The sequence below is a fragment of the Papio anubis genome, chromosome 5 (genome assembly GCF_008728515.1).
Source record: "Papio anubis isolate 15944 chromosome 5, Panubis1.0, whole genome shotgun sequence".
Taxonomy (NCBI): Eukaryota; Metazoa; Chordata; class Mammalia; order Primates; family Cercopithecidae; genus Papio; species Papio anubis.
Genome location: NC_044980.1, coordinates 47,958,192 through 47,982,899, shown reverse-complemented (window position 1 = coordinate 47,982,899; position 24,708 = coordinate 47,958,192). Strand labels below are relative to the sequence as shown.

General features: G+C 37.2%; 1 long non-coding RNA gene across 2 annotated transcripts in view; it reads left to right on the top strand.

Annotated features, from left to right (window-relative positions):
- The window catches only part of LOC110743460, a 91,537-nt gene that overhangs the window by 49,560 nt on the left and 17,269 nt on the right, over positions 1–24,708 (top strand). Inside the window, exons 2-3 of one of the 2 annotated variants that reach the window (XR_002522546.2) lie at positions 10,011–10,177; positions 13,746–13,885. This is a non-coding gene — a long non-coding RNA (uncharacterized LOC110743460). Of the gene's footprint in view, positions 1–10,010; positions 10,178–13,745; positions 13,942–24,708 lie in introns of those variants that run through there. The other variant, XR_002522545.2, reaches the window with a different exon arrangement.

Below are 24,708 nucleotides of genomic sequence, written 5' to 3'. Positions count from 1 at the left end.
TCTTTTTTTATGACTAAGTAGTATTCTACAGTATTTCTATACCACATTTCCTTTGTTTAACTATCCACTGATGGGCATCTAGATTGACTCTGTGACTTTGCTATTGTGAATAGTGCTGTGATAAATATCTGAGTGCCGATGTCTTTTTCATATAATGATTTGATTTCCTTTGGGTGGATACACAGTAGTGGGATTGCTGGGTGGAATTATAGTTCTATTTTAGTTCTTCAGGAAATCTCCATACTGTATTCCATAGAGGTTGTACTAATTTACATTCCCAAAAACAGTGTATAAGTGTTCCTGTTTCTATGCATTCTTGCCAACATCTGTTATCTTCAGACTTTCTAATACTAGCCATTCTGACTGGTGTAAGATGGTATCTCTTTGTGGTTTCAATTTGCATTTCTGTGATGAGTATGGATGTTGAACATTCTATCATGTGCTTGTTGGCTATTTGTGTGTCTTCTTTTGAAATATATCTTCATATAATTTACCCACTTTTTAATGAGGTTATTTGCTTTTTTCTTGTTGAGTTGTTTGAGTTCCTTGTAGATTCTGGTGGATATTAAGCCTTTGTCAGATGCAGTTTGCAAATAATTTCTCAATCCTGTAGGTTGTCTGTTCACCCTGTTGATTATTTCTCTTGCCATGTAGAAATCTTTTAGTTTAATTAAGTCCCACTTGTCTACTTTGTATTTTTGTTGCATTTGCTTTTGAGGTTTTAGTCATGAATTCTTTGTCTAAGCTGATGTCTAGAAGAGTTTTTCCTAGGTTTTCTACTAGAATCTTTATTTATTTATTTATTTATTTATTTATTTATTTATTTATTTTAGAATTTGTACTTTATAAGTTTCAGGTTATACGTCTAAGTCTTTAATCCATCTGGAGTTAATTTTTTTTTTATATGGTGAGAGATTAAGATCCAGGTTCTTTTTTCTCTTCTTTTCTTTTTTTTAAGAGACTTCAATAGCAGGAAAGGTCTGGTTTTATTTTTCTGCATATGGCTATCCAATTTTTCCAGCCCCATTGAACAGGATGGCCTTTCTCCAGTTTATGTTTTTGTTGACTTTGTTGAAGATCAGCTGGCTATAGGTATGCGGTTTTATTTCTGAGTTCTTCATTCTAATCCATTGATCTATATGTCCATTTTTATACTAGTACCATGCTGTTTTGATTACTATAGTCTTGTAGTATAATTTAAAGTCAGGTAATGTGATGATTCCAGCTTTGTTCTTTTGGCTTAGGACTGCTTGGGCTATTTAGTCTCTTTTTTGGTTCTATATGAATTTTAGGATTGCTTTTTCTAATTCTATGAAAAATGACATTGATAGTTTGATAGGAATTGCATTGAATCTGTAGATTTCCTTGGGCAGGATGTTCATTTTAATGATAATGTTCCTTCCAATCCATGTGCATGAGGTGCTTTTCCATTTGTTTGTGTTATCTACAATTTCTTTAATCAGTGTTTTTTAGTTTCCATCATAGGAAACTTTTACCTCTTTGGTTAAATGTGTGCATGTTTTTCTATTTTGCTAATTTTGCATGCAAGCTTAAACAATATGTAGCACTGTTTTGTATGTTTTAACTCTGTGTAAATGGTCACATAACATGTACATTGTAGTCTTTTTTCTAGTGAACTATATATTTTAATACTTTTTCCATGCTGCATTAGTTTACTCATTTTCATTGCTATGCTTAAATTCTATGAAAATAGTACAACTTATTCATTCATTTGCTTGTTGATGGTTGCAATTGTTTCTAATTTTTAATTAATACAAACACTGCTATAAGTCCTTCTGATGAGTTACTAATTTGTAGACATATAGCTCTGCCCTCCCCCACCCCTCCTTCTCTCACTACCACACCCTATGTTTAATTACACATTATGTAAATTCTTATTTGTAATTAGCATACCAAAATATTTCCTCATTGGTGGGATTGCAAACATGTGCACAATGTTGATAATGCGTTGCTGATTTCATGATTTCTACATCATTCTGATGTAGTTTTGTTTAATGAGATCCTCAGTATTAATACTTTTTTCATTTATTCAGATATGAAGATAAATTCATGGTCAAGTCAAAATTCTGACATTGCTTACTTTATTGTAGGGTTTTTCAAGCTGCCAATCTAAACCCATTTGTTTGTGGTAAAATCATATTAGTAGGGTATGTGTGTGTGTATGCCATACACACACAAACACATATATATACGCACACACACATGTTTATAGTTGGTCCTCATTTGTGGATTCAAAACTTGCAAATTTGTCTACTTACAAAAATGTATTTGTAACTCCAAAGTCAACATTAATGCTGCTTTTACAGTCATTTGCAGGTATACACAGAGCACAGAAAAATTTGAGTTGCCCAACTCACATGTTTTCAGCTGAGGACAAACAAGGTGATGCTCTACCTTCTTGTTTCAGCTCTCATGCTGTAAATAAGTGTCCTTTTACAATCCATTTAGTGCCATGTTTTTCTGCATTTTTGCACATTTTGTTGGTAATTTCAGTGTTTAAAATGTAGTGTTGAAGTGTTTCTAACATTCCTAAGTGCAAGAAGGCTGTGATGTACCTTATGGAGAAAACATATTTGATAAACTTTGTTCAGGCATGAGCCATAGTGCTGTTAGCTGTGAGTTCAATGTTAATAAATCAACAACATATGTTAAATTAGATGTCTTGAAACAGAAACACACACAAAACAAGAATATGTATTGATCAGTTGAGGAAAATATTGTACCTGAAATTCAGAGGACTCTAACCCTGCATTTCCTGTTTGAGCAATGGTTTAGCTAATTCAGGGTTCATGGTGATTTTATAGAAAATAACTCCCAAGAATAATGAGAGTTGACTGCCTATCTATCTATATATCTATATATATGAGAAAATATACATTTCTCTTTGCAAAGAAAAGTCCAATTTTGTGAAATTTTGTTTTAGATATATAAGTATGTGAGCATATATATATATATATATATATATATGTATACATATATATCTGTGTGTCTGGGTGATTGTATAAATTATATTTCTTACTCTTGGTCATGGTAGAATTTTTTTAAAAATTTAATTTAATTTTAAGTCCTGGGATATACATACAGAATGTGCAGGTTTGTCACAACCCATCACCTAGATATTAAGCCCCACATGCATTAGCTATTTTTCCTGATGCTCTCCCTCGCCCCGCCCCACTGACAGGCTTCAGTGTGCATTGTTCCCCTCCCTGTGTCCATGGGTTCTCATTGTTCAGATCCCACTTAGAAGTGAGAACATGTAGTGTTTGGTTTTCTGTTCCTGTGTAAGTTTGCTAAGGATAATGGCTTTCAGCTCCATCCATGTTTCTGCAAAGGACATGATTTCATTCATTTTTATTACTGCATAGTATTCCATGGTGTATATGTACCACATTTTGTTTATCCAGTCTCTCATTGATGGGTATTTGGGTTGATTCCATGTCTTTGCTATTGTGAATGGTGTTGCAATGATCATACACATGCATGTATTTTTATAATAGAATGATTTGTATTCCTTTGAGTATATACCCAGCAATGGAATTGCTGACTCAAATGGTATTTCTGATTCTACGTCTTTGAGGAATCGCCACACCATCTTACATAATGCTTGAACTAATTTACATTCCCACCAAAAATGTAGAAGCATTCCTATTTCTCCACAGCCTTGTCAGCATCTGTTGTTTGTTGACTTTTTAACAATTGCCATTCGGACTGGTGCGAGACTATATCTCATTGTGGTTTTGATATGCATTCTTCTAATGATCAGTGATGTTGAGCTTTTATTCATATGTTTGTTGGATGCATAATGTCTTCTTTTGAGAAGTGTCTGTTCATGTACTTTGTCTGCTTTTTAATGGGGTTGCTTGTTTTTTTTCTTGTAAATTTGTTTAAGTTCATTGTAGATTCCAGATATTAAATCTATGTCAGATGAATAGATTGCAAAAATATTCTCCCATTCTGTAGGTTGTCTGTTCACTCTGGTGATAGTTTCTTTTGCTGTGCAGAAGCTCTTTAGTTTAATTAGATCCCGTTTGCCAATATTGGCTTTTGTTGTAGTTGTTTTTTTTTTTTTTTTTTTTTCCTCATGAAATCTTTGCCCGTGCCTATGTCCTGAATGGTGTTGTCTAGATTTTCTTCTAGGATTTTTATAGTTTTGGATTTTATATTTAAGTCTTTAATTCATCTTGAGTTAATTTTTGTATAAGGTGTAAGGAAGGGGTCCAGTTTTGATCTTCTGCATGTGGCTAGCCAGTTTTCCCAGCACCATTTAGTAAACAGGGAATCCTTTCCCCATTGCTTGTTTTTGTCAGGTTTGTTGAAGATCAGATGGTTGTAGATGTGAGGTCTTATTTCTGATATCTCTATTTTGTTCTATTGGTCTATGTCTCTGTTTTTGTAATAGTAACATGGTAGAAAAAATTTTAAGCCACTTATCTATAATAGTATTCACATTTAAATTCTCCTGGACTAAAGACTGTGCACATCAATGAAACCAGTCTAGAGGTTAAGTTGACCTCTATAAATCATTTAACCAAAAAAAAAATGGCAAAGTTTGACATAACTTTCTAGAAATAATGACTCAATGTTTAGAAGAGCCAACAATTATTGAATCTATCAATAGGGCTCAAATGAGCTAAATTTCTTTAGGATCTTTAGTAACTCAGATTAGTATATCTTAAAGCTTCTACATTTCAAAGGTGTTAGGGCCATGTCAGGGTTTTACTTCAGGTCTCTTCTGCGCCAAGTCAAGTGGACATAATTCTTGTGGGAGGGAAAGCTAGGAAGATTCTTTCCGCATGATTCTTGCACATTAGAACAACCCTGGGGAAACATAATTAGGGAAAAGAGAATCGGAAAAATATATCAGCTCCTTAGAGAACTTGGAGAACTCCTTAAAGAACAAGAGAACTTGATGTTGATGATCTGCAATGCACTGGTTAGGTTGTTTGTGTTTGGATCATATAAATTGTTATTCAGTTCAACACTTGAAGTCACTAAAACTTAACTTATGCAAACATATTTTGGATCTCATAGTTAAATCTCATGTTTTCTTATTATCTTCTCTTTAATATCTAATACTAATATCTATTAGAAGAGGTTTTGTTATAAACCACTGCAATAGAAAGTCTAATGTCTTCAGGTTGCCCTAATAAAGACTGAAAAGTAACCTCTAAAACTGGCACTGTGGATGTAATGGAAACAAACAAGACCTGAAATTTGTATTTGATCAGTTACATTCTCTTGCATCATCTAGTCTTGTTTTATTCATAATGTGTTTCGGCCCATCAGAAACACAATGCCAAAATACTAACAATGCAAGCTTTTGAAGGCTTGTTTCCTTGCATTATATTGTGTCATCTTTGGCTTCATTTGTAAAGTTCAATTTTTACGTTTCTTCTTAGGTAGAAAATTCTTTCCCTGAAGGGATGTCATTAACACTGTCAGTGAGTAGGTGCTAAGGGATGCAATAGACTCTCTTTAAATTATGTTAGCCAGTTTTATTGTCCTTTCTGCTGGAATTCCTGCACCTCCCCTGCTGTTGATTGGTTCTCCACAGGCTTTGGCTCTTGATTGGTCTCTGCTAAGCAGAACAGTCATTTTGTGTGCCGTGTTTAACATTAAATTGTGGTTTCTTGCAAACCAGTAAAAACGAACTGAGCTTCCCTTAAAGTCAATTTCTTCATTGGAAGGTTCCAAGTGATTTCTGCAGACTTACACTTGGGTCCCCCAAGTTCTTTAGGGAAGTAGAGCTTTCTGAGTCAGTGGCTCTTATTTAAGTTTGTATATTTAAAGCAGGTGCCTCTCATTGTAAAGAACTGTGGGTAGAGTGAAGAAATTTCCATTCTTAACTCTTCCTGCCTGGCTTCCCTGCTTACCAGATGTCTTAAATGTGTTGCTGTGTCACCATTGTACATTGACTCAGCTAGACGTTGACCTTGGATTTACCTCAAGGCACTCAAGCCAAAGGAAACAGTTAAGCAGGAACTAGAGCAAACAAATAGGCCCACATGCCTTATATGTTTACTGTAATCACCTGCTCAAATGAAGGCAATGTTAATGCAACTAGGAATTATTTTTGCATTAATAAAAAATACTTCTGATGATATCTATTAGCAGAAGTAATTGTGACAAGGAACAGTGGTTGCCTCAGGGTAGATAAACTGGGTGGCTGGGGTAAAGGGAGGGAGAAAGAAGGAAGGGTGATTTACATTAATTTCACTGAACAACCGTTTGGAGTTTGTACAATGTACATGTATTATCTATTTAAAAATAGAAAATGTAGAAAAAAGCAAATGCAAACAAAGACAATGAAAAGAGAAAAATATTTCTGCCCACTTACTTTAACTAAAAGGGAAACATTGGCATACCAGTTTTTAGGAGAACTTTCTTTTTGTTATTGTGGTTTGCCTTCTGATGAGTCTGCAGCCTTTCTGAACCTAAAGTAAACCTTGGGGGTGGGGAGGAGGATACTGTGATGAACGTTGAACTCTCTTTTGCTCACATGTAATGGCATGTGCCATTTTGTATCTCAGGTTTCATTTGGGCATTTATCAAAGCATCAAAGAGTCAGAAGGGTTGCTAAAGGCCATCATTTAGAATTAACATCTATCTTCCTTTTTCTTTTTACAAATGAGAAAACTGAGGCTGACGGCTACATTAGGAAGCATTCCAGCTTACACAAGCCTGGGTAGGGCTGGGTATGATGCTAGATGGGGGGCTCTTTCCTCAATATCGTCATAGCTGGTGACTTACTCAAATAGAGAACAGTGGCTTAGTTGGTGAATGTGGACATAATTACAGGCAGAATTTGATGTCGGTATCAGGAAAGCCCAAAGATTCTTTGTTTTAAATTTATAAAAATGTCAGAATGGAGACAATTGCACCAAGTGGAGGACAATGTAAAATACAGTCCAACCTCATTTCTCTATTGGAGTGGAAACTTGGATGGGAAAGGTCATATTTCATGCAGTGATGACTACCTTAACAGTTTCACACACTCCAGTGGACATTACTAGTTTTGCTCTCCTTGTCCTTATGTGTTTGCTTTTGTGCCTCGAGGAAAGTGGAAATAGAAAGAGCAAGGCCTTTCCAGGAGTGGAGGCTGAATGGCTAGGTCTTCCAAGACCTCCATGGAGTAGGCTCTTAGGAAAATACTATGTTGGAAGGAAAATTTAATTAATTAAAATCTAAATGTTGGCTGGGTGCAGTGCCTCACACCTGTAATCCCAGCGCTTTGGGAGGCCAAGGTGGGCGGATCACCTGAATTTGGGAGTTGGAGACCTATCTGACCAACATGGAGAAACCCTGTCTCTACTAAAACTACAAAATTAGCTGGGCATGGTGGTGCATGCCTGTAATTCCAGCTACTTGGGAGGCTGAGTCAAGAGAATTGCTTGAACCTGGGAGGCAGAGGTTGCAGTGAGCTGAGATCATGCCATTGCACTCCAGCCTGGACAACAAGAGTGAAATTACATCTCAAAAAAAAAAAAAGAAAAGAAAAAAATCTAAATGTTTTTGTGAGGACAGATCAAGAAGCTTGTGAGAAAATAAAATTGTGCTGTTGTGATGTAGATGCTGGTTCTTAAGAAATAGGAATTTGACCAGCAAGCGGCCTATGTCATTCTGAAGGGGTTTTCACCATTGGAGCTGTACTAAGTTGTGCCCAAGGATGGGGCTGTGGTCTGGGTCAGAAGTGACTTGATTGGTCCATTTTTACTTGTATTCCCAAGAGTCCCTGAAGACTCTCCCTGAGATGGAGCTGTGTCACTACAATCCATCAGCACGTGACTATTAGAATGTACTTTAGAAGACGTACTTCCGATCTGATGAGTATTGCTTAAAATTTTTAATGGCTCCCCATTGCCTTTGGTCAAAACTTGTTCATGAAGCTTTCAAACCTGGTCAACATCCCAGCCCCATTTTCCTCCATTCTCCATGAGCCTGGAAACCCCAGCCTCTCTGAATTGCTTGCAGTTTCTTGAATGTACTGCAGCCTGTCATGTCTCTGAAACCTGGTTACCTGCAGTAGCAAGATGCTACCTCCTTCTTTTTTTTTCTTTTAACCCATTTTCTGCTTGCATTTGATATCTCAGTTCAAGCATCATTTCATATATTATTTAGTCATCAAAGATTACTGTTATCGGGGATAAAGATGAGTAAAACATGCACCCTACTCTGGAGGAGTTTTTAGTCAATGAGCAATAGATATGTAAATGAATGAATGAGCAATTTCCAGATCTATGTACAGGCAACAGTAGGGCATAGGAGAGAAACGGAAAGTATTTTTTGATATCGCCAGGCTTTCAAAGCCCCTGACTCAGTGTTCCCACACTTACTAAAACTACCACACACTCATATCATTTGGATCTTAATCACTGACCCATTTTCTCCTCCAGGAGAACCATCTTGATACTTTCTAAATCTCCAGCCTCTTTTGCATATTGGCCTATGGTAGTTCTCCCAAAACATTTACTCCTTTAGTAAATAAATGTAGGAATGATGACACCCAACAAGTCCTAGAACCCTGTGTAATCCAGTCAATGGTAGGGAGCTGGGAGTCAAAGAGAATTGGGCCCTGAGTATGTGACATAGCAGGCCAAACCTACCCGTAAACTCAGATAATGGAGGAGAAGCATTCAAGAATCTTATAGATTGTAGTCCCAGCTACTCCGGAGGCTGAGGCAGGAGAATGGCGCAAACCCAGGAGGCGGAGCTTGCAGTGAGCTGAGATCCGGCCACTGCACTCCAGCCCGGGCTACAGAGCAAGACTCCGTCTCAAAAAAAAAAAAAAAAAAAAAAAAAGAATCTTATAGATTAAGCCATTCAGCCTAGAAGAGAATGGAACAGATGCTGAAAAGAAGTAGAAACAAGAAACCTGAAGACCAATAAGGAAGGGAAGGGAGAGAGGTGCTGGTTCATCCTCTGAAATCAGGAGAGCCAGTCCCATCTAACCCAGCTGAACATTTCTAGGACGTTTCCTAACAAAATGTCCTGATTTCTTCCCTTGCACCCTCCTTATTTATTTATTTATTATTTACTTATTTATTTATTTTTAGTGAGTTTAATTAGGTTTTTGTTTTATGTAGCCGTAAGAAATTTTACTTACATATTATTAGTGTACTCAGGTTTTTAGAACAACACAAGGGAAAATAATTAGCACATAATTCATGAACTCATGAGGATACTTCCCCCTACTGACTATATTTTGATCCACTGTCATATGTTTACATTTAAAAAATATTTCTGAATAGATTAAAAAATGATGATGAGTTTCTTAGTCTTGTTACCTGAAAATGAAAATGACCTGGACTACTATAGCCAAGAGAAGGAATGAAATGGATCAATTATTTGCTTCGTTTGGCTGGTCATCATTATTGATTTGTTTTGGTGTAAATGACCCAAAAGAGTGTTCTGAAGCATCTCCCAAGGATCATAAGCAGTTCTAAATCCACATCCAAATCTGTATAATTAGTGATTCTTGTAAATGGCAACATGGCCTAGGAACAGTTGGGAACACTTTGCATGCAAGTCATAAGAATATATATCCTATTATAATAACAAAGGGCAGATGTATAGGAATATTAGTAAAACCAAGAAATTCCTGGTGTTCTTGAAGAAAAGGAATAAAATTTGACTGATTAACTTGGAATTCAGGTTTAGAACAGATAAACATACATTCATCAATTATGCCAAGCTTTTCTAATTATTCAAAGCTAAAAACTATTTGGAGATATTCCAAAGACTTCTACATTTTTATAAGTATTGATAAGAAAAATAAATCTCCTTTTCCTGATTTTAGGGAAACAGACCTATATGCTATGCTTGGTTGCAGACACTCTCCATCTCTTATGTTCTATTATAGTACATCTATCTCCTTTAGAAATTACATTACTTTGTTCTTCTGTTAATGGTTTTATTATCGATGTGTCATTTATTTTAAGTTATCCCCACTCCTGTTGAAAATGAATAGAGGATATTTCCTTCTCTTGCAGCCGTAGTGATGAACCTTTCACAGCTTGTATGAAGCCCCCCACTATCCAAAGCAGACAGGAAAGTCCCCACATGTTGGAATGGGATGCTACACTGTTCCCAGGGCAGCAGCCCTTCATCGTTCCTTCTGTACAGAATTTTTCAAGGAGTACGCGGTCTCAAATTCTGGGTAATAAAAAGAAAGTGACTGGTTTTTATTATATTCAGGATATTAATGCGTATAAACATTTATTAATAATATATATTTTCATGCTTAATAACTAATAGCTCAAGAAAGTAGTTTATATATCCCTACCAACAGAGGGAGGCAAGCCAAGGTCCAAGACACATCTCCGATTTGGGATTTAAAATCTGCTTCCAAATTGATGTGCTTAAAATCAATTGTAAATTCTAATACTTTGAAATTCACTTTGGAAACTTTGGTTTGCTGTTGGAGGGAGATACGACATTTGCAGAAGAAAGCTGGCTGATGTGTGAGCTGTGGGAAGAGGATGTGCCCTTAACTAGCAGTCCTTCCTTCTTAACTGCAAGGTTCCTTTGTGTTCTCTGCACTCCTTTGGGGAAAGACAGCTTCAGTGAAGCTCTGCATTCTCAAACATCTATTACTCTTTGGCTCAAAGATTATCTTTTCTACAAAACTTGTTGGATTTTTCCTGACTTCTTTTAGAAACGAATGTGCACTATTTGATTTCTTTTTTCCATAAGCAAGTAAGCAACTAATAGTTGTGAGCCTTTGACCAAGAATTACATCATTTAAAATGGAGAGTGACCACATATTCAACTCAGCTTTCTTCTGTGATCCAAGTCATATTCTGTCCATGCTGATTTTCGCATGAGTACACAAGCTATGGAAAGGAAGATGGCTAAATATTCCCTAAAGATTTTTCAAAAAGAGTTGACACTAACTGTTAAAAAAAGAGACAGTTAGACATTTTGGACATGGGTGGGCTATTTGTTATTATAGAATTATTGTTAATTGCTTTAGTTGATATTATGAGTTTTTGGTTATTTTTTAAAAGAGTAATTATTTTATGGAGAATGTTGTGAAACATTTGTGGATACAATAATATGATATCTGAGATATGCTTTGAAAGAATATAGAAAGGAAAAGTAGATGGGAATATGGATCAAATAAGATTAACCCTTAGTTGATAATTGTTGAAGCTACTTTCTGGGACTAGTTCATTATCAGTTCAGCCTACCATTTTATACATTTAAAATGTTCTGTAGTAAAAAGCTGAAAAAAAGTCTTAACATGCTCTATTGACAATTTATGATTTCTTTCTGTCTACTGTCCAGTCAGGTCTTGGTTCTAGAAACCACAGGAGTGAGTAGAGAGAGGAACAAGACTAGGCATAGAGTTGGTGGCTGGAGTGTGTGATTGTGTCTATTTCAGTGTTTTTTTGTGTAACTGTACATTTGCTCATATGTGTAGATGGGTCACTGATTAAGTGAAAAATTGGAAATATATGTAAAAGCTTAATAATGTATTCACTTTTTATATTTATACATTAAATTACTCAGTGTTAATCCCTTTTTTAAGTTATGTGCAACTGTATAATAGACTTGGAAATATCTTTAGTTATCAAATTTTTTAGCTGTTCTTTAAGCAAACTATCAGGTAAACATTACTTTTGCTTAACCACAGAAAAATTTTTAAGAAAGATTGAACAGCTTTCCTAACATTCATTGCATTAGTAGCGTCGGCAGAAAATAAGACCATTAGTAATATTTTTAGCTCTTGGTTTACCAATTTCCATGTTATCCTAACATTCCCATGAGTTTTACTCACAATTTTTATTTTTTGCTATAACAAAATCAAATATTTTAAACCTTAGGCATCATGGAACAAGTTTAGATAATGAAGTGCCAACTGGATTTTGGCACCATTCCTTGCATATTTGTCATCAAGAGTCAAAAGTAATAGGAAAGAAATTAGATAATAGCAGTTGGTTTCGCAGAAATGGAATTGACGTTGTACAGTCAGTGCTGTGGAATTCCGGATTCTGCAACTACAACTACCATCCTCTCTAATCAGTTTCAGCAGATACGTTGGTTGAATTAACATCCGGAAATCTTTTACTACAATGAAACTAAACATTTCTGCCTAAGTCTACAATGTTTAGTCATAGCTCATGCTTGTTCTTTTTGCATTCTGAAACTATTATACATGGTCTGTCATTGAATTACTTTCCTTTAGTGTTCCTTTGTTGAGTTTGGCCAGGAAGCCTGCCCAGCCTTGTGACCAACTAATACGATATTAAGCATTTTGGAGAGAGTGCTGTAGTTCTTTTTGTAACAATATTTTCAAAGTCAAAATTGAACCAAATTCTCTTTGTCTCTCTGCTATCACTAACTTTTAGTAAAAGGAAACTCCATTTTAAGGCAATCTCCCTGTCATGTGGTATTTCTCTTCCCTAACAGGAATTTTGAACTCCCTCTTGGGCTGCACACCACCAAGTCTACTTGAACCACCAAGCACAACATTCTTTATTTTATCTTTATTTATTTTTTATTTTTTTTATTTTCTGAGATGGAGTCTCGCTCTGTCACCCAGGCTGGAGTGCAGTGGTGCGATCTCAGCTCACTGCAAAATCTGTCTCCTGAGTTCAAATAATTCTCCTGCCTCACTCAGGCTCACGAGTAGCTGGGTTTACAGGTGTCCACCACTATGCCTGGCTAATTTTTTGTATTTTTAGTAGAGATGAGATTTCACTATGTTGGTCAGGCTGGTCTCAAATTCCTGACCTCAGGTGATCCTCCTGCTTCCGCCTTCCAAAGTGCTGGGATTACAGACAGGCATGAGCCACTGTGCCTGGCCTATAAAACGTTTTTTTAGATTTCAGTGGGGTAACTGTGGTTTACTTCCCCAGTGCCTGAGACATGATTAAACAGAACACATTGTGTAGCTTGTGTGTGGACTTAGAGGGAGTTCACAGTTTTTATTAGGGAAGAGTTAGTACTTTGCCTAAAACAGATGGGACGTGTGTGTACTACACTTGAAACTTCCATAGATTAGAATGAGGAGCCCAAAATGTGTGAGAGAATCAAAGCCATTCCCTTTCCAAGTTTGGATTTGATTATTTCTTTCTGTTTCTGCTTAATTCACTCTTTCAGCACCAAGTTGACATAATATTACATGGAGATATTCTTATTTTGACACCAGCATACCAGCAGGTAGAATTGTGGGCAGGGAATAGACAGTATCCAAAGATTATTTTTGCTTGTTGGTAACTTTTGGGTAATCTTATAATGTTAAACTAGATTCCATACAGTGGTGAATCCATACAATGGCTGTCTCTGAGAGACAGTTTACTGGTGGCAGCATTACCAAAGTCACAGGCAAATAGCACTTCTGTGCCTTTTCCTGAGTACAGATGATTGGTTTTGAAATTAAGAAGTTTCTGCCATTTTCAGTGAAAGAGATTAAGGAAAAAGAAAAAGTGGTATAATAATAATGACACCACGGTCAGCTAGTTCCTCTCTAGCCACTGCAGGTCACATTATAATAATGGAAGTATTAATTCTTACTTGTCCCACCATGAAGCAAAGATACAACGGTGATCACAGTTTTAAATGACAAATTCTGCTCTGGTAAGTAAATTAGTCTGCAAGCTCTAACCATTAAGGAAACACAGAAGAGAAAAAGGCAAGAACAGATAAAAATTTAAAATGTGCCTAAGGTCATGTAGATGACTGTGTCAGTGTTTAATCATCCTTCCTTTACCCTTTGACAGATAGAGACCCTCCCTCAGTCATCAGCTGGAACAGCCAAGCAACTCCTCTGCAGTGTGGATCCAGGGGACAAAGTGACTCATAATCCTTCAGTGGTGATGTTACTATTAGAAGTCAGATCCAGCCGCAAATATGTAACCCAGTAAGATAGCCATAGGAAAATAAATTCAAGAGAGATTATCCTCTATTCCAAAATTAGTCTCTTAGTCAGGTCTTTTTGATTCAAACTACATTTTAGAAAAGGTTTAGCTTCCCATGGAATAACTCATTTGCTGAATGATAAAGTCAGTTCAGAAGTATCTGGGGTTGCCATCTACATAGCTTGCATCCAAATGAAGAGAAATAAGCTAGAGTAACCTTTCACCCAGGTGCCTAAATATGTAAGTTAGTACACCCAAGTTCTCAGCAGTCACCGTGAAAAATGAAAAGTAAAACCCAAAGACTACTGTTTGCACAATTCTTGAACAAGCATTTAAAAGTATACTATGAAATGCTTATTAAACACCTTGCAGACACATATTAACATTCCTATTAAAATTAACCTGATCTGGGTTCAATAAACTCATGCCATGAAGACATATGACATCTGTGGAACATTTAATTTCAGTAATTGGGTCGCAAAAATACTAAACAGAGACCTAAACTCACTTGGAAATGTTTACTTTTATTTAAAAACAGAATTCTCAAGTGCCTCTCTGCTTTCTGATTTCATTCAAGTCAAGAATAAAAATACTGAAATGTGGTAGGATTTCTAATAGAATGAAAGCCAAGAAACATTGAAAACACAGTTTTGAGATTTCCGGTTTAATTTCCAGGACAAAGAGATTCATTGTCGGTTTTATCATCTCTGCTACATAGATACCTGGATAAACAAAAGCTGTTGACTTCTGCGGGGTCACCTGTTGCCTCATTTTTGCTCTGATTTTGCACTGCTCTTCACAATACAGTGCTGGGATAAATCCAACCTCTCTTTACCACAGTGGCTCCTAATCATTCCCAAAGGAAAAAATGGAAAATATTTGGAATTTTTCTTCTATAGTTTCACATTAGTTTATTCTCAGAGCACTTATCATTTGTTTTTGAGCCACATGTTGGGTAAAGAAATACGGCAGAGGCATTTAATCACTTTTTCTCCCTGAAGGGCGATATTGTATTTTTGTTAGCATAGTGTTTGTTTTGTTTTGCTTTGACACATGGCTTCTGTAAAAATTTCAGTCAGTCTTCCTCTTTGGATTTAAGTACTCAATTCCAGGCAATGAAGACAAACATCAAAACATGACTTTTGAACATTATAAATTTAGTTGCTTTTCATGATTAATCTTTTCAAGGTATCATTCAACTCATTATCTTATACACATTTTCTGTAACACAAAAGAATGTATCAATTTTGTGAATTTATGACAAAATTTATGAGTACTCAGGTTCCACTTATTACGATCACAAATGCTGTTTTCTTTTCTTGTAAAGTTACTTCATTCTTATTATCAAATGAAGGAATAAAAGCATTTGCTAGCAGCCAATGTTCGAATATCCACTTGGCATACACAATTTTGTTAAATAAGACAAAGAAAAAACTGAAAAGGGAAACAGAAGTTATTAAATTTGGTTAAGGGATGACACCTGGTTTTCTGCTGCCCTGATTTGTTTTGGACCAGAATGCATTGAACAGATGTTACTCTTTCTTGCTTGCTTGCTTGCTGGGATTTGTGTCTGGTTATGTTTTGACATATTACTCTATTTATTTATTTATTTTTTGCATTCTCATAGCCACCAGCCTATGTCAACTTTTAGCTACATTTCAGAACTCAGCCATAGCCTCCTAGCTGACAATATGGCAAAACAGTGGCAAATACAGGTGACTATTCTTTACAACAGTAGAATGAAGCTGGTAAAACTGAGAGAGGCTGGGCTTAGCAGCTAAAACCCAGCCTGGGTCAACTTACTGCCATTTGACTTCCATCTTGGATCATTTTTGCCGAGTTGCTACATACCCATTCTTTTTCACTACCTGAACCATTGCCTCACACCATATTCCTTCAGTGATTCTGCCACTAAACTGAAAGCTCCTGGTTTTCCTCCTGTTTGGCATGTAGGAATGACTGTTCTTTCATCTTCGACCCTGACCTCTAACTCTGGTAATTGCTTTCTGCTTATACTTCCTGGCTTCCTTCTGCTCTGCATCCACTCAAAACAACTAGCACTTTGCAACAACAGACTTCAGTTTTTATGACAATTAACAGTAAAAATTACGGAAGAATATAGGTCATCTTGATGCCCAGGTATCTGCCACCAAGGGAATTATTCTATGGCTTTGTCTTCTATGTACAATACTTGTTCTCTTTTCAGAGACTGTCACCAATAATGTTTTTATAAATGCAAACTGGTCTCTATTGGAAGGGAAGGTGAATAGCATTAAAGAATACTTTTGTATTCCATGAATTCTCGGAATGGTTTCTTGATAGATTAGAAGACTCCTGCAGGTTGCATGATATTTTTTTAGTGTGCTGACTTTTAAAGTTCTGGTATCATCCATTGTAAAGAGATAAAGTCAGCTCTCACTACATCAATGCTGTATTGGCATCCATTCCATAACTGTGCCTTCTTTATTTTTGTGTCACCTGACATAGCTGAATGAAGCATATTATATGATTTGTGGCATCTTAATCTTTGAGTCGTCATCGGTTAATAGCACTTTCTTTCTCTGTGCTAGGTATTCCGCTGCTTTTTTTCCACTGGTGTCTTTTGATATCACATATGCCATAGACATGTCAGCCCTTTAGGCAGAAATTGCCAAAGTCATTTTGCTTCTGACTTTATCCTATTTCAGTCTGGCCTTCGAGTCTTGACTTATCTTCCAGTTTTGACCCATCTGCTATTCTTGGACTTACCTGCTAATCTGGCTTTCCCCAGCTCTGGCATCCTTAATGGCTGAAACTCATTTGTCTGACTATTTTTAATCTCAATCACATGTGTAGAATTTCCTCTTGCCCTGTCTTTAGCTCCAAAGACTCTACAACTTGATGATAATGTTAACTTTTGTGGCACAGAGCATCTTGATCCACTAGTAAGGGCCTTCTGAAATACAATGTGGATTATTCTTCATTTTCCTCTCCAGATTCATTGTTTACCCTTCTCTTTCCAGCTCCGTTCTCCAAAAACCTGGCCTGTTTTGTTTTCTTAGACGGAGTCTTGCTCTGTCGCCCATGCTGGAATGCATGGCACGATCTGGGCTCACTGCAGCCTCCGCCTCCTGGGTCCAAGTGATTCTTCTGCCATAGCCTCCTGAGTCGCTGAGACTACAGGCGTGTGCCACCATGCCTGGTTAATTTTTGTATTTTTAGTAGAGATGGGGTTTCACCATATTGGCCAAAGTCTGGCCTCTTTATGGACGGTACTAATCAAGCTCCCTTGGCTTCTGGTTTCTATTTGAGTTCAGCAAAGCTAGAGATTAGCAGACAGGAAGTGAGAGTAGGTGGGGTATTTTTATTCTCCCTGTTTCTTCTCAGTTTGGGCAGTAACCATCTTACTTTATCTATATTCACAGCTATTTTAGTTAGGTGGTCCTTCTCTTATGATTCCCGCTCTCATTGGGTAACACGATCCTCTTTTTGTCTTGAGTCTAGGGGAGGTAAAGGCTTTCTACTATACCTAGTCCTTGCATGTTTCACCATCCCTCATTGGTAGTCTTAATCAGGTCCACACTTTTATAACATGTATTATCTTTAAACTTTTTTCCACTAGCCCTTTGATTGTACCATATGTTTCTTGCTGGATTTCTGATTAAGACGTGGGCATCAAGAAAAAGACAAAAAGCACATGTAATTCAAAGTAATAGGTCTTTATAAATGTGACTGCCCTTTGGAGGACAGTGATGTGGACACACATATGTCTCAGAGTTATGTGTACATAGACCTCAGAGAGATGGGAAAAACAGGCACTGTGAGGAGAAGATTGCTCGAAGAATATGGAGACCTAGGATTTCTCTTTGAGGGGATATTATGATATGAACATTATGATGGATACATTTAGACAGTCTTTTACTCTTCTGCTAAGTTAGTTCTTTTTAGAACAAGCATAGTAACAGGCAACAGAGTAGGCATAGGAAGAGTTAGAGCAGAAGGTGGAGCATGTATGAATGGATCTCCATCAGCCAGTCCACCCAGAGAGGACTTGAATTGTTCTCCTCTTTTGGGGGTAATAAGTATCTACCATACTGGAGTCAACTTAATAATTAAATTTAAAACTATGAAACTTTGATATTGGTTCTCCTCTTTGCTGAGGCAGAAAAAAGAGCAATGGACAAAGCTCTACCAACACCTGGAACAGTGAATAGGTAGGAGTGTTTTAGCTGGATAGCGTGTTGAGAGAATAACAGAGCCATTTCTGGCAGTCCTGTAGACTTGAGTGCTTATTAAGCTGAGCAGGAAGAAGTGGTCATGGGCATGCACCTGTTGAAGAGTAATGACAAAAGATTCTGGGATTTCCTGCAGAGCTGTGAGTCCTTACTGTGGGACCAGTAAGAAGCTACATAATCCTAATGTATACTCATTTTCTAAGGGAGCTTCCTTAGTGATATGGCAATGGTGCCATATTCAAAGTTTAGTTCAACCAATACACAGGTGACCAAAGTATTGCCTTAATTCACTGAGTTACAACTCTAACATATCTATGTAGTTTTAAAGCCTATCATATTGTAGGAAATTTGGGATATTCAATCACTGTGTGTAGCCTCTGGTGTGTTTTTGGTCAAAAACACTGAACTATACAGCCAGAATTAAGTGGGAAGTTTAAGATTATCCCATAAATCATTTTGTGGCAACAGCCAAAAGGGATTATTTTGGTCTCTGGTTGATTTTTTTTTTTTTTTTGGCTTATTTGGCCAATTTTAATTGGCTGTCTATAGCAGACCAAAATTAACAGAAGACTGTGGGCTTCTAGACAAGGGACGATCATTAGCAGAATGAAATTGAGTCATATCCTGGGAAATCACAAAATCCCTTGTGTTTTAGCTGGGATTAAAAAGGAAAAGCGAAGGACAATATATCTGTAACTTGTTTTTGGCGCTAAGCAGTTAAATACTGAGATAAAATCAGATGCTGTTAAAAATAGGAGTTACATGTTTTAAAATTTTAGGTCATAGAGAAAAATTAACAACAATAAATATTTATGTTTTGACCTATGCCTATTGAAATAGTTGATGATATAGACCCAATTCAGCAGATTTCTGCTCTATTTGTTGGGCAGAGGTGATTTCAGACAATCCTCCAATCTCTGCCCTCTCTATTTCTCCAGTTCTATCCTACTCAGTGAAGAACCACACAATCTGCGCTCAGAGTGAACAAAGCTATTATTTAATGGAATCTTTCCACTATGAAACCAAATTATTTTAATTGGCTTAAAATAATAATAAATACTGAAAGCCAAGTACGCGACCTCTGGCCCTGCTGGTGTTTAAGATATCATACTCATCATACTTTCTGGTGAGAGTCTCAGGCCCGTCTCTGAAGAAGGGCCAAATGTAAATAAATTCATCATGTTTAGATCAAGGTTTTGCCAATGTATATTATGTCTCATATAAGCCCTTATTATATAACTTCCTTCTTTGGGTTTTACAGAGTTCTTGTTTGTTGACATTCAGGGTGTGTCTAGAAAGTGTATTTTTGATGAATCCTACTTACCTAGGCAGAGTGCCCTGGTCATTAGGGGTTCTAGTTTATACTTCATGGTTTATTTTTTGTGGCTATATATTTCTTACATTTTGTTCATGTGCCCTTGGACTTCTTAAGAAAAGCTTAACAGTTCATTTTTATAAATCAATAAATAAGTAACTAATACATCATGGATCAAAGGCCACAATAGCAGCACTGTAGAGAGACTTATATTGTCCTAGGCACTTATGCACTTATAATGATGATATCCTTGGACCCAAGGCCTAACACATTTTTCGTTAGAACTATTCGATTCCATACAAGATCAACAATTACAAACACTCTAGTGAAAATGATGAAAATTTAACAGGCTTCTTTTACAGGCTTCAGAGTTTAGTATTCTCATGTCCTCCTCTGTGGCCTGACTTCTTTCTATATTTCAGAATTCTCTTGTTTGATTTCCAAAAGCTACTCTGTTAATACCTCTTAAATTTAGAGGCATAATTGAAGAAGAATGAAACTTGGAATTCCTGAATCTTTAACGACCTCCCAGGAGCCAAGTCTAGCTTAGGAACTCCACCCAGGAGTAAGTATGCCTATCACGCTACATGCTCCAGGTTAAATTTTAGAACCTGTAGTTCAAGAGGGGATTTTACCTCTCGTAAAATCTACCAGCTGTTCTTTGGGAAGAGAAGAGGGAGGTTTAGAGGGGCACTGCTTAGGAGTTGTAATCTGGAATATACCTTTTGAATCTGTGGATATTCATCTGCCCTATTTAGCACTCTCTCTCAGCTCCTGACATAGTGCCTGGCACACAGGAGAACTCACACATTATTTGTCAAATCCATGAACGAATAAATGCAAATGTTGAAAGCAGGTAGAAAAACTAATAATTTAATAGGGAGTCTTAAATTTCTAACTTATACACATATTACCTACAATTCAAAGCAAAACAAAGGAACATTTGTTGAACAAAGAAAAATAAAGGCCTGGCGCAGTGGCTCACACCTGTAATCCCAGCACTTTGGGAGGCCGAGGTGGGTGGATCACCTGAGGTCAGGAGTTCGAGACTAGCCTGGCCAACATGGTGAAACCTCGTCTCTACTTAAAAAAACAAAAATTAGCCAGGTGTGGTGGCATGCATCTATAATCCCAGCTACTTGGGAGGCTGAGGCAGGAGAATAGCTTGAACCCTGAAGGCAGAGGTTGCAGTGAGCTGAGATTGCACCATTGCACTCCAGCCTGGGTGACAAGAGTGAAACTCTGTCTCCAAAAAGGAAAAAAAAAAAGAAAGAAAGAAAGAAAAGAAAATACAGAGAAACAGGAAAAATGCAGGAGAAGCATAGGGTGAAGAGAGAGAAGAAACAAGATTACAACACTTTATTCTGATAATATGATTGAATGTTACAGTATGCCAATGTGCTTAGTCTTCTTTTAAATTGTTTCCTTTTGACATTTTATGATCAATAGAACTGGGCAGACATAAGCAAAATTATGGTCATTGAAATTTATCCTAAAATCATCTTTAGAAACCTCCCTTTCCTTGTTTCATTTCCTGAAAATAATAACAATATCAATAACAATAAATATAACTCACACATTTTGAAGCCTTATTCTGAAGCCATAGTATGAGCCTAAGGATGCTGTTTATATAACTGCACTGAATTCTCATGACAGCCCTATAAAGTAGGTGCCATTATTCCTTCTATTTGACAGATGAGATGAGGAGGCTTAAAGAAGTGAAGTTTCTTTGCCCAAGATCACACAGTATGCATGTGGCTGATTTGAACCCAGGTCATCTTTCCTCATACCCTCTTGCTGGGTGCCCAGTGTCCTTAAAGCATCCTCTTGGTGCCTACAACCCAGCCCCCACTATAGTGCTTCCTCTGGCTCTGAAGCTTCAGGAGTCCTCTAGCATACCTGGATGGGTTCTATCTACTGAATATTTGTGTCCCCTTCCCCCAAGTTCATATGTTGAAATGCTGACTCCCAGTGTGATGATATTTGAAGGAGAGGCCTTTGGGAGGTAATTAGGTCATAAGAGTGAAGCCCTCATACATAGGATTAGTGACCTTATAAAGGAAACTCTAGAGAGCTCTACTTACCCCTTCTATGTCAATACACAGAGAGAAGACTGCCGTTTCTGAACCAGGAAGTGGGCCCTCAACAGATGCTGAATCTGGTGGTACTTTGATCTTGGAGGCCCCAGGCCCCAGAACTGTGAGAGAGAAACTTCCGTTGTTTATAACACTTAATCTATGGTATTCTGTTATAGCAGCCCACAAGAACAGAGATTAAGGGATTTTCTAATCTCCTGCCCTTTGAAACTTGTGTGTTTTATGTAATTTAGAGCCTACTGTGAGGAATAAATTTTTGCTAATGGGTTAAAAGCTGAGAATGAGTTAATCTCTAACTATTCCAAGGAAATTCATTTATGTATTTAACAGAGGCTCCCTGAAGAGTGTGCTTTGCCCAAAGGAAGGACTGCACTATTGGGAAGTTCCAACAGTTGGCATATCTCTGAAGAAGGGCACTAATTTGGTTAGGCTGACTTTTTAGTGCCCTTGACCTCATGATAAAAAAGCAGATGCCTTTTTGGCTTATACTCTGGGAGGATGTGGCAAGGGAGAGAATGTTGCATATTCCTTCATTATTTACAAGTAATTCTAGTCAGGCTCGTTCATGTGTATGTACTCATTTCGCCTTTTGGTTATGAGGGAGAGGACCTAGGAAAGTTTTGGCTTGTATCCCCTGGGGTTTCTCAGGAAAGTGGGTAGTTTGAAGGAAAAAAGACTGCTTGCTCATTTTGATTGACATTTGTGCTGATGCAGCAAGCAAACAAGCTTCTCTGTGGGTGTGTATGTTCTGAATCAATGTCAAAATTCTTTCTTATAGTATTGTCTCTTGTAGTATATGTGTGTGGATGGAGGAAGAGAGAGAGAGAAAGAAAAATAAAAGAAAAAGAATTTTTTTAAAAACCCTGAATTTATGTAATTTGCAACTGAGTTTGCATCTGTGCCTTTCTATAAGGCACACCATAAATAAAATTTTCAATCTTGAATTAATTGATTTTGACTCTAACTGTATATATAGTCCAATAGTCATGTTGGAAAACTCAGAATAAAGCACAAATGGTAGAAACAACAGTGATCTTTGAGTCAGAGGTCTGGGTTTTTGGATTCACCCTACTGTATCCTAGCTTTGAGCACTTGGGCATTAACATGGTTTGGCTCTGTGTCTCCATCCAAATCTCATCTTGAATTGTAATCCCCAGGTGTTGAGGGAGAGACCTGGTGGGAAGTGATTGGATCATGGGGGCAGTTCCCCGCATGCTGTTCTCATGATAGTGAGTGAGTTCTCATGAGACCTGATGGTTTTATAAGTGTTTAGTAGTTCCTTTATTGCTTGTTCTTCCCTTGCCTGCTACCATGAAGAAGTGCCGGTTTCTTCTTCCTCCATGACTGTAAATTTCCTAAGGCCTCCCCAGCCATGCAGAACTGAGTCAATTAAACTTCTTTCATTTATAAATTATCCAGTCTCTGGTAGTATCTTTATAGCAGTATGTAAATGGACTAATACAGGTGAGCTAACTCATCTCTCTGATACCTGATATCTGAAACCCTCTACGTTTAGACATCCTATAATTCTACAATTAATGATGTAAATCTTTGCCATTCATAATCCTGTACTTCAGTGATCTTGCCGGTGGTCTTAGGTTGGGTTCCACAGTTGCACATTACAAGACCAAGAATTTAAATTGAACTAATTTTTTAAAGGCGAGTGATTTTTAAAGGCAGTGTCACAGGGAAGTCCAGGGAATGAATGGGAAGCAGGACAGGAAGTAGGAAGCCAAACAAAGATCCATCTCAAGGTTCTGCTGAACATTTCATCAACCTTATCCACAGGGGGGCTCTGGAGTGCAAGTTGTGCCACAGAGTTGTCATGAGACAGCCAAGGGAGCTGGGTTTCCTACCCCTGCACTCCTTAAAGGTTGTCTCCTCTGCTCTCTCTCTCTCTCTCTCTCTCAATCACTTGAACTTTGGGTTTCTCCCAAGCATGCATGCGAAGAGACTCTAGTAGCCTGAGCATTTCTTCTAAAAAGAGTAGCTGCTGGTTATTGGAAGTGAAGTATACCCAAGGGGGAATGGCACACAAAAATGGAGAATGATTTGAGGAGATCTGGGTGGAACACTATTTTACTCTATGCTACTATACACTGTGAGAAGACTCATGACGTGACTTACTGTCGACATTAAATATACATGGAGAGAAAGATGGTAAACAAGGCTTAGAAAGAGACCACTTGAGGCCAAATACCATTGTCAGAACAAACCACTTCTTATCCTCAGGTCTGACTGCTTGCAAAGCTTCAGGAGATAAGAAAGGGCACCAACAGTATCTGCTACTATGTGTAACTCACATTCCCTCTTAGGTCTGTATGTTTAATATTTTTCACATTACTTATAAAGCAGACATAGCATTAGGAAAAAAGCTACCTGCTCTTTCTGTATGGTGTCCAGAATCTTATAAATGAGAATATTGTAAAAGGTACATCATGCGAAGGGTAAAAACAAACTAACAAAAAAATCATGAAGGAAATCTACAAATATCCAAATATTCTTAAAAGCAAAGACATTTGTGTTCCATTTTCAGGTAATGGTTTTATCCTTCCTCAGACATACTTATTTTTTTAATGAGCTACTTAATTTTCTTGCAAAACACCTACATACTTAAAATGTTTTCCTTATGAATCAATTTTTTATTTGACAGAAGTGAAGATACTTGTGCCCATAAAAAATGCCATGTGTTTTTGAAGTGTTAGAAAAAACAGCTCTTTGGCACTAAACAAAGCTGAGGCAGGAATGCAGGAGAGCAGCTGCAGAATGACAGAAAAAATGTAAGATAATGAGCCATGTGAGAGAATGTATAATTTAATGTGGGGCCTTGAAGCAAAGGGAGGGAAGAGGACCGTAAATGAGAAAACAGTTAAAAATAGTGACTAAAATGACTTTAAATCCAATAAAACAGAAAATGAATCAATTAGTGCTTGAGCGTTGGAGGAGGCATGATGTTGTGAGAGAATCTGGAAAAGGCTGACAGATTTTTAGTCTATGAATTTAAATTCATAGGACCAACAATTTCTCTGCCTAGAGAGATTTACATGCTGTTTTTTTTTCTCATACTAGTTTACAAAATGACTTCCTTTCTATTCCACTTTCTGAGATGTGAAGCAATCTGTTAGAAAAGCCTCAGCTTTCAGTTTTCAGAAAACATTCCCCAAGATGTATGGCAAAATGTGTTTAAGTTTTAGAAAATT